The following is a 10,009-nucleotide window of genomic DNA, read 5'->3' as shown; positions in this document are numbered from 1 at the left end:
TTTGTGATTTGCAGTCAAGTCTGGGCTCACGCAACCCCCACTGAAGGCAGGCAACTTATCACAGTGAATCGTACAGAAAAAAGAACCCCTTTTTCATTTAGCATCATCTTAGGTGACACCTAGGGGCTTCCCAGCTGGCGCTAGTGGTAAAGAACCCACCTGCCAATGCAGGAGACATAACGATGTGGTTCAATCCCTGGAGGAGGGCATGGCAATCTACTCCAGTATTCTTGCCTGGAGAATCCCATGGACAGAGGAGCCTGGCGAGCTACAGTCCATGGGGTTTCAAACAGTCAGACGTGATTAAAGCAACTTACACACACACACACACGTGATACCTATAAGGTGTTAAAACCACCAAAGAATTCAATAGGATCAGAAAACTCAGTGATTCAGAAACAAGACAATCTGAATTGGGTTGTCTGAGCAAGAAGGCAAAACAGTTAGACACCGGGAAGGCCTGGGGGTTGCAAGCTTTGAATTTTGCCCAGGAACTCTAGATAAACTGGGCTCACAGCCTGGTCTTGCTACCTGCTGGGAGTGTGTTCAAAAGTGGGTTTCAGCAAAATGTAATATCAGCCCGAGGAAGATTAGGTAATTGCATTTTCTATGACTTTCAGATCACCACAGCAGCAATCTCTTTGGATCTGCTCAGAAAACAGGAAATACCACAGTGCTTCATAGAATTTCTTCACAAAAGCAAAAGAATCAGCTCTTTCCCCATGAGGCAGGGTAAATCCTGTAACTATATTGGGAGATGAGATATATTCCAGAGAGAATTAAGTGTGTTGAGTATTTAGTATCCAAATGTTTGAAAACAATTTAATTTTTTCTGTGACCTCTCAGACAGGTTATCTTGTCAAGGCTTAATTCTGTCTCCTGTGAAGCAGACACAGGAATACATACCTTACTGATGGCTGCAGCTGCTGCTGCTGCTAAGTCACTTCAGTCGTGGCCGACTCTGTGCAATCCCATAGATGGCTCCACCGTCCCTGCGATTCTCCAGGCAAGAACAGTGGAGTGGGTTGCCATTTCCATCTCCAATGCATGAAAGTAAAAAGTGAAAATGAAGTCCCTCAGCCGTGTCCAACTCTTCGCTACCCCATGGACTGCAGCCTATCAGGCTCCTCCGTCCATGGGATTTTCCAGGTAAGAGTACTGGAGTGGGGTGCCATTGCCTTCTCCAGTTAGCACCAAATACGTCAAGTGCAGGGAACAATAATTGGCATAGAGATATTACTCCCCTAACACCCACATGGTTGAATAACTAGGTATTCAGAGCACATACCAAGGCTAGGTCCCATCCCTCTGAGGAGGCTGTCTCAGCTGGTGAGGTCAGAAAGACCTTCTTTAAGAAGAAGCTTTCAAAAAGATAATGTAGAACCGGTCAGAACAGCTGACCAAAATCAAATAGCCTACAAAAAATAAACGCTGGAGAGAGTGTGGAGAAAAAGGAGCCTCTTACACTGTTGGTGGGAATACGAACTGATACAACCACTATGGAGAACAGTGTAGAGATTCCCTTAAAAAATTAGGAATAAAACTACCATACTACCCAGAAATCCCACTGCTGGGCATACACCCAGAGGAACCAAAAAAGACACATGTACCCCAATGTCCACTGCAACACTATTTACAATAGCTAGGACATGGAAGCAACCTAGATGCCCATTGGCAGATGAGTGGATGAGGAAGTCATGGTACATATATACAATGGAATATTACTCAGCCATGAAAAGGAACACATCTGAGTCAGTTCTAATGAGGTGGATGAACCTAGAGCCTGTTATACAGAGTGAAGTAAGTCAGAAAGAGAATGACAAATACTGTATATTAACACATATATATGGAATCTTGAAGGATGATACCAATGATCCCAAGTGCAAGGCAGCAAAGGAGACATGGACATAAAGAACAGACTTTTGGACTCAGTGGGAGAAGGAGAGGGTAGGATGATCTGAGAGAACAGCATTGGAACATACACATTGCCGTAAGTAAAACAGAGCCAGTGGGGCTTGATGTACAACACAGGGAACCCAAAGCCAGTGCTGTGACGAGCTGGAAGGGTGGATGGGGAGGTGGGGGGGAGGCGGGTTCAGGAGGGGGAGACACATGCATGCCTGTGGCTGATTCACACTGATGTGTGGCCAAAACCATCACAAAATTGTAAAGGAATCATCCCCCAATTAAAAAAAAAAAAGACGATGTGGAAATGGATGTTACAGAGAGGGAGGTGACCACTCGGAAACCTCGCAGGCCTGGCCTCTGAGGGTCCCAGCTACGCTGTTGCAATCCTCCCAGCCCTGGGGCTCCATCCCGCACCTGTTAGCTCTGGTTTGCTCTCTCACGACCCCACGGCGTGTCCTGAGGTGCCACCCAAGATGCCCCACCGAGACCAGTTTGGGAAGAAATGTTTTCTGACACGCCAGGGAAAAGTTGCTTCTTCTGTGAGCTTCAGTGTTCTCTTCTTCCAAGATTTGGGAGAATGGCATTGAAACATGTAAAATATCATGTATGAAACGAGATGCCAGTCCAGGTTCGATGCACGATACTGGATGCTTGGGGCTGGTGCACTGGGACGACCCAGAGGGATGGTATGGGGAGGGAGGAGGGAGGAGGGTTCAGGATGGGGAGCACATGTATACCTGTGATGGATTCATTTTGATATTTGGCAAAACTAATACAATTATGCAAAGTTTAAAAATAAAATAAAAAAAAAGAATTAAATGTAAAACAAAATCATAGAGGAACTATAAAAATATTGATGAATGTTTTATAAATTTTGAATAAAGAAAATCATTTATAAACTTAACATTAAAATATAATGATAAATGAATAAAAAGAAAAAAAGAACATAGTGGAGCAGAGGGTCATCTTTCTTTAACATCAGAAACCCCTTTCCAAACAAAATGAAATAAAGTACCTGTTTACAAGCGTGACAAGAAACGCCGCTTTGTTTGAACCGTACCCGCTGAGCCCCCTGCTTCCTTCCCCCACTGTGTCCCGCGAGGCATCTCCACAAAGGCCGAGGCCTCTGAGGAGCAGAGGGGGAGCCTCACAGAACCGCGTGCCAAAGTCCTTTCTGACTCCAGCATCTGTGTGTTTATAGACTCCAGGAGCTCTGCTAAGGGTCATGGTTACTCCCACCAACTGCAGGAGAAGAGCATGTGAGCCCACCCTGACGTCCACGGGCACAAAGACCCACAAACCCTGGAGAAAAAGAGAAACCAGTCACCCAGACGCTCTCCCAACACAAGGTCACATTCAAATATCAGACATCAGACAGACGTGGACCCAGAAACCGGCAGACACCTGCTCGTAGCTGTTTCAAGGGAAGCTCTCTCTGTCACGTTTCCCCACGAAGATGATGTTTTGAACAGATGCAAGTTTTAGCTACCACCCTCTGAAAGAACATTGCCAGAGGAACGTTTCTTTTTGGGTCAATGAGGGCCTATCGAAGGCACCCATGACGGTGCCTGTTCTCAGGCTGTGTTAACTACGTTATGCAAACGCTGTGGGACACGAACAAGGGCTGGACTCAGAGGCTGTGCTGCCTGCATGTTCGCTGGTTCTGACTCTGCAACACCATGGACTGTAGCCCGCCAGGCTCCTGTGTGCATAGGATTTTCCTACATGTTCGCTGGCTCTGACTCTGCAACACCATGGACTGTAGCCCTGCAGGCTCCTGTGTGCATAGGATTTTCCTGCATGTTCACTGGCTCTGACTCTTTGCAACACCATGGACTGTAGCCCGCCAGGCTCCTGTGTGCATAGGATTTTCCAGCACGTTCGCTGGTTCTGACTCTTTGCAACACCATGGACTGTAGCCCGCCAGGCTCCTGTGTGCATAGGATTTTCCAGGCAAGACTACAGGATCAGGTTGCCGTTTCCTACTCCAGGGGATCTTCCCACCACAGGGATTGACCCTCGCCTCTTGCATGGCATGTCCTGCATTGCAGGCAGCTACTTTACCACTGACACACCTGGGAAGCCAAAAGATTATGCCCACTCTGGAAAAAAGATGGTGTATTAGCCAGTCCAAATCCGACTAAGCAATGGGATACTGCTGTGTCTACAAAGCATGTGATTGTTTAGAAATCTGAATTTGCTAGCTATTTAGTCCAAATACTGAAATTTTCAAAGTAATCTTTTAAATGCTTCAAAGAAACTTATATTTCTAATCTTATGATTCAGAGACAAGCGTAGCAAAAAGAGTTGGAGGACATTTAGTTAAGCGTGTCCTAAAGCATGGGTTCCATGTCTTTAAATTTTCATCTCTATGGAAAGAAGGAGAAAAAGGGTGTGTGGCTAAATAAAGATAAAGAATGCTGCTTTGAAAGAAGGATTTATAGAGTCTTGGAATAGAATAATAGATGTGAGTGCAAACTCAGGATGTCTATCCCAATAAGTTCCAAGCTGAGTTTTCAAGACTTGGGTCTCAAAAAGATATCAAAATGCCACCATCTTCCACAGTCCAAGTGAAGGCATGAAGCTCTGTTTTGTACCACATAACTGACCCTTTCGACACAACAGACAGTTAACATGTAGGCTGGCTATATGATTTCAACTTTCTAACTTTTGGACTGGCTCCCAAAAAGGCAGCTGGATACATCAAATTCTCTTTTTAAAGTATTTGAACTTAAAAAAAAAAAAAGTGAAAAAAAATTTTCAGTTTTTCAATAAGATGATGGACCTCCAGGGGGTGAATAGCCACACCCATGTGTAAGTTATGAGGAGTAAAAAAGAGAAAAATGATGGGAAACATTCACAGAGGGACAGAAGGTAGGAACACAGAAAAATCACAGTAATAGCAGTGCTCTGGAGGAAAGGCACTTATAATCGACGAGGATAAGAGCAATGGGGTGAACCAGGGTGGTCGATACTCAAGCTACTGCTAATCAACAGATTTGAAATGGTACTTATCAGAAACGTGGTGGGCCTGGCAGTCTGAAATACTAGGAATTTGATTTTGCCTTATGAGCCTTGAAAGTCTCAGGATCAAAACTGACATGCAGCCCAAAATGTTTTATGGAAGTTCTTTGGCCGGTGAGAACCCCTAGCTCACAAACAAGTCTTTAACCCTGACTCCAGCCAGCCTCCCGGTGAGTCTCCGGGTGATGGAGAAGTCTCCACCCCCACCCCCTAGAGGCTTCATTCCAGAGGGCAGAGCCTGGAACAATGAGTAGCTAACAAAGAGCCCATTTTCACCCCTAGAAAGTGAAGAATCAACCTGATTTCTATTAACCCCTTTCCTATGCTGCTGCTAGGGGGTTAATAGAAATCAGATTGATTCTACACTTTCTAGGGGTGAAAATGGGCTCTTTTCTATTAACCCCCTTCCTATGAGCTACCTCTAGACTCCAGAAGCCAAAGATTAAAGGAGACGGATGGTGGTTAAGAAGGACCAGTGTAGGGTAAAGGAACAAGCAGTGCCCTAGAGTCGTGACACCAGCTTAAGTTCTGGCTTCTGCACTTGCAATTTATCCTTTGACAAGCCACTTTAACTTCCTGACCCTCAGCTCACACAATTCAAGAGTGAAAATTCATAATGGCTATTTCAGGATTATTGAGAGAAATCAGTCAATTAATGCGGAAACGTCCGACACAGAATGAGAGCTTCATAAATCTAACGATTTTCACAGAATTGCTTTCTCTCAAGGCCCCTCCAAAAGGAGATGCGAGACAGATGATACCTGTGTTCATAGCAGAACAAAAATAAATTATGAAAGGGCTCACCGGGAATTGTTGAAATGACTGGAAGTGTTTGACTTGAAGAATAAGAGACGAGATAAGAGTGGGCATGATCGCTCTCTGTCCTGGGAGAGAGGGGTCTTCTCAACATGCAGAATCAAGCATAATATTAATGTGGAAAACTTAACCTTAAACTCGGTCGCTCAGTCATGTCCAACTCTTTGCAACCCCATGGATTGTAGCCTGCCAGGCTTCTCTGTCCATGGGGTTTCCCAGGCAAGAATACTGGAGTGGGTCGCCATTTCTCCAGGGGGTCTTCCTGACCCAGGGATCAAACCTGCATCTCCTGCACTGGCAGATTATTGACCAGTGTGCCAACTGGGAAACCCAATCCTAATGTGTAGAAGATTCAGAAAGAGCAAGGCGGCTTTCCCAACAGGAAGAATTTTCCAAAGGCAGACTGTAGACTGCCCAGAAAGTCCCCATCAGGTAACAGCGGACCCTGCGCCTGACCACAGCGGACCCTGCGTCTCACCACAGCAGGCCCTGCGTCGGACCACAGAGGACCCAGCATCCGACCACAGAGGACCCTGCGTCCGACCACAGCGGACCCTGCGTCCGACCACAGCGGACCCGGCGTCCGACCACAGAGGACACTGAGTCCGACCACAGCGGACCCTGCGTCCGACCACAGCGGACCCTGCGTCCGACCACAGCGGACCCTGAGTCCGACCACAGAGGACCCGGCGTCCGACCACAGCGGACACGGCGTCCGACCACAGCGGACCCGGCGTCTGACCACAGCGGACACTGAGTCCAACCACAGAGGACCCTGCGTCTGAACACAGCGGACCCTGCGTCTGAACACAGCGGACCCTGCGTCTGAACACAGAGGACCCTGCGTCTGACCACAGCGGACCCTGCGTCTGACCACAGCGGACCCTGCGTCTGACCACTCTGGAGGCATCATTCTCATCACAGTCTACATCCTGCTGGGGGTTGTCAGGGCCCAACTTTGGAATCCATGTAAGGCAGCCCTGCCGTACAGCTGGGCTGCGTGACAATCTGTTGGGGATATTCTAGGAAAGAGAGACTCCAGATGGGTCCCTTCCACTCTTGATAGTCTGAGGCTCTCTGGTCTTAGACAGACAACAAGCAAGTGTTGTCTTAGACCTTAAACAACAAGCTGGTGAACCTGAAGAAATGCCTACCCCAAGTCCACTTTCCAGAAGGATGCACAGGTAGGTGAACACTCTCCACAGTGACTGCCAGCGGTAGATTCTTTTGTCGCTATTATTTATTTTTATTTATCTCTTCACTCGGTGCACCAGGTCCTTGCTATAGAACGCAGAATCTTCCATCTTTTGTGGCATGCAGAATCTTTAGTTGTGGCACGTGAGATCTAGTTCCCTGGCCAGGGATCGCACCCAGGCCCCCTGCACTGGAAGCTCGGAGTCTCAGCCACTGGACCACCAGGGCAGTGCCTACGGATTCTTTAAATCGTAACATTCTTTTCTCTCTCTGAGCAGAAAACCATGAGATTTTCATCTAACATCTGACACTAAAGAAGACACAGGCCTCCAGGTCTGGAATGTCTAATTCCATTCTCCTCTGAGGCCACCCAGCTGCATGGAATCCGTGGCCGAATAGATCTCACCACTGCGACAGAGTTCATTCTGTGGGTTCACAGACCACCCGGAACTGGCCACTCAGCCCTTCCTGATGTTTCTCAGTTTCTATCTAGTCGCCCTTCTGGGCTCTCCAGGCAAGAGTACTGGAGTGGGTTGCCATTGCCTTCTCCGTCTGAGAAATGTGGAGATGCTTACTCTAACCCCAGGGGACACCCAACTCCGCACACCATGGGCTTCTTCCTGGGCCTTCTTTCCCTGCCAGATGCCTGCTGCATCTTGGTCATCACCCCTCCGATCCTGGCCACATCGACCACGGCCAAATGGTCACCTCCTGTGGCCGATGTGCAGCCCGGTTCTTTTTCTTCACCGTCTTCACCATCACTCACCATCTTCACCACTGTCTTCACCATCAGTTCACTCTGCCTGCTCGCTGGGATGGCCTCTGACCACTTTGTTGCCGTTAGCGATCCGCTGAGCTATAACGTGGTGACGTCTCTGGGCCTATGTCTGGGGGTCATCGAGGGCCATCCTGCGTACTGCGTGCCCCTGTACCCTCCGCCTCTGTGATGACAATCAGATCCACCTCTCCTTCCATCTCCCACCCTGATAAAGCTTGCCTCCAGCAACACGACGCAAAGTGAGATTGTCACTCTCTTTTCTGCCAAACTCACCTTCCCGGCCAATGGCGTAATCATCCTGGTCTCCTACCCACTCATCATCAGAACGATTCTGAGGGTGACGTCTGCTGGTGGGAAAGCCAAGACCTTCTCCACCTGCACCTCCTATCTCACTGCTTTTGTTCTCTTTGCGACACTTGCCTTCATGTGCCAGAGAAGTAACTCAGACAAAATCCCCAGAGAACAAGATCCTGTCTTTTACACTATGGTCTTCCTTATGCTGGATCCTTTGACCTACAGTCTGAGGAACAAAAACATAGATGGCGCAATCAGAAAAGTCATTTGTAAAATTCAGTCCCCATGGGATGTAGCTTAGATAAGGGTCCTTCATCCTCACCCACATTCTCCCCAGAGAGATAAGCATCAATAGCATCAATGCCATATGAAGCTTACCCTAAAGAATGAACGCTTTCACTGGCACCTCAGAAGTGGGCAAGAACTACCAGCTCTATAAGAAAAGCTGCAAGTTTGGTGAAATTTGTTTGGCTGGTTCCTTCTGCCTCTTTCTCCTTTCCCTCTTCCTCTTTAGTCCAGCCCCCAAATTCTCAGAGTTCTAGGGCAACTCTCTGATATCACAGAGCTAAAAGATAGCGTAATCCTAGTAAACTGATCACCACATCCAACCTCCCATTCCCCAATGCAACCGTGCTTGAGTTTCCAGTTACCCTTTCTTTATCCTTTTGTCTCTATGCTCATTAATATTGACTTTTACTCCTTATGAAAGAATTATAGCTGGGGGTCAGGCTAATGGAAGAATAAGGGACTTTTTAATGATATAACCTGCTGTTCGCTCTTTTTTTCTATTTTTTAAAATTTATTTATTTAATTGGAGGATAATTACTTTACAATATTGTGATGGCTTATGCCATACATCAATGTGAATCAGCCATAGGCATTTGTGCCATATGCTCTTTATAGGGGACACTCTTTAAAGATATGGCATAGATTGGCTGAAGGCAAAAGAATGAAAAATTATATTTCATGGAAACACTAAGATAAAGAAGCTAGCATGACTATGTTATTATTGAACACGAGACTTTAAGGAAAAGAACACAAGCAGAGATGAAGAAAAACATGAATTTTTCAGAAGGACGTAACAATCGAACACCTTTATGTACCGAATAACACAGCTTCAAAATACGTGAAGAAAATACATAGGTAGATATGCTAACCCTTCTCTTCAGTAATATGTAGAAAAAGTAGGTCACAGTCAGTAAGGGCAGATAGTTGAATACCACTAACCAAATTGATCTAATTGATATACATGGAATGCCACACACCCAAAGCCAGAAGAATCCAAATTCTGTTCAAGTTTCTGTGGAGCATCCACCAAAGTGGATTATGTGCTGGTCAGGCCTCAGTAAATCACAAAGAAATGAAATCAAGACAAGCAAGTTCTCTTTCCACAATGCATTAAGTGAATAATGTTTGTGGTGGTGGTGGTGTTGTCGCTAAGTCATGTGCAACACTTGAGATTCCACGGCCTGTAGCCTGCCAGGCTCCTCCGTCCATGGGATTCTCCAGGCCACAGTACTGGAGTGGGTTGCCATTTCCTTCTCCAAGGGATCTTCCCAACCCAGAGATCGAACCCAGGTCTCCTGCACTGCAGGAGACAAACTGAGCTACAAGGGAAGCCCAATAATGTTAGTAATTAATGACTAAAAGAAACTAAAGAATACACTCCTAAATAACCTGTGCAGGAAAAATAAATTAAAAATGGGAATAAGCAAGTATTTTAAACTGAGCACTAATAAAAAACATGAAAATTTGGGGTGGGGATGATATTAAAGCAGTCGTTAGAGTTCTAAATGGCTATACTAGGGGGGAAATGTCTTGAATCAATTATCTGAGCTTCCACTTCAAGAAATTAGAAAATGAAGATCAAATTAAACCCAAAGAAAATAGAATAAAAGAAGCAGCAAAGATGAGAAAAAGATCAATGACATAAAAAATAGATGAATGTCGATTATACCTCAACAAAGCTGTTAATAAAAATAGATTTTTAAAAAC

This window comes from Bos taurus, chromosome 15, assembly GCF_002263795.3.
Source record: "Bos taurus isolate L1 Dominette 01449 registration number 42190680 breed Hereford chromosome 15, ARS-UCD2.0, whole genome shotgun sequence".
Classification (NCBI taxonomy): domain Eukaryota; kingdom Metazoa; phylum Chordata; class Mammalia; order Artiodactyla; family Bovidae; genus Bos; species Bos taurus.
Note: the sequence above shows the minus strand (reverse complement) of the source record.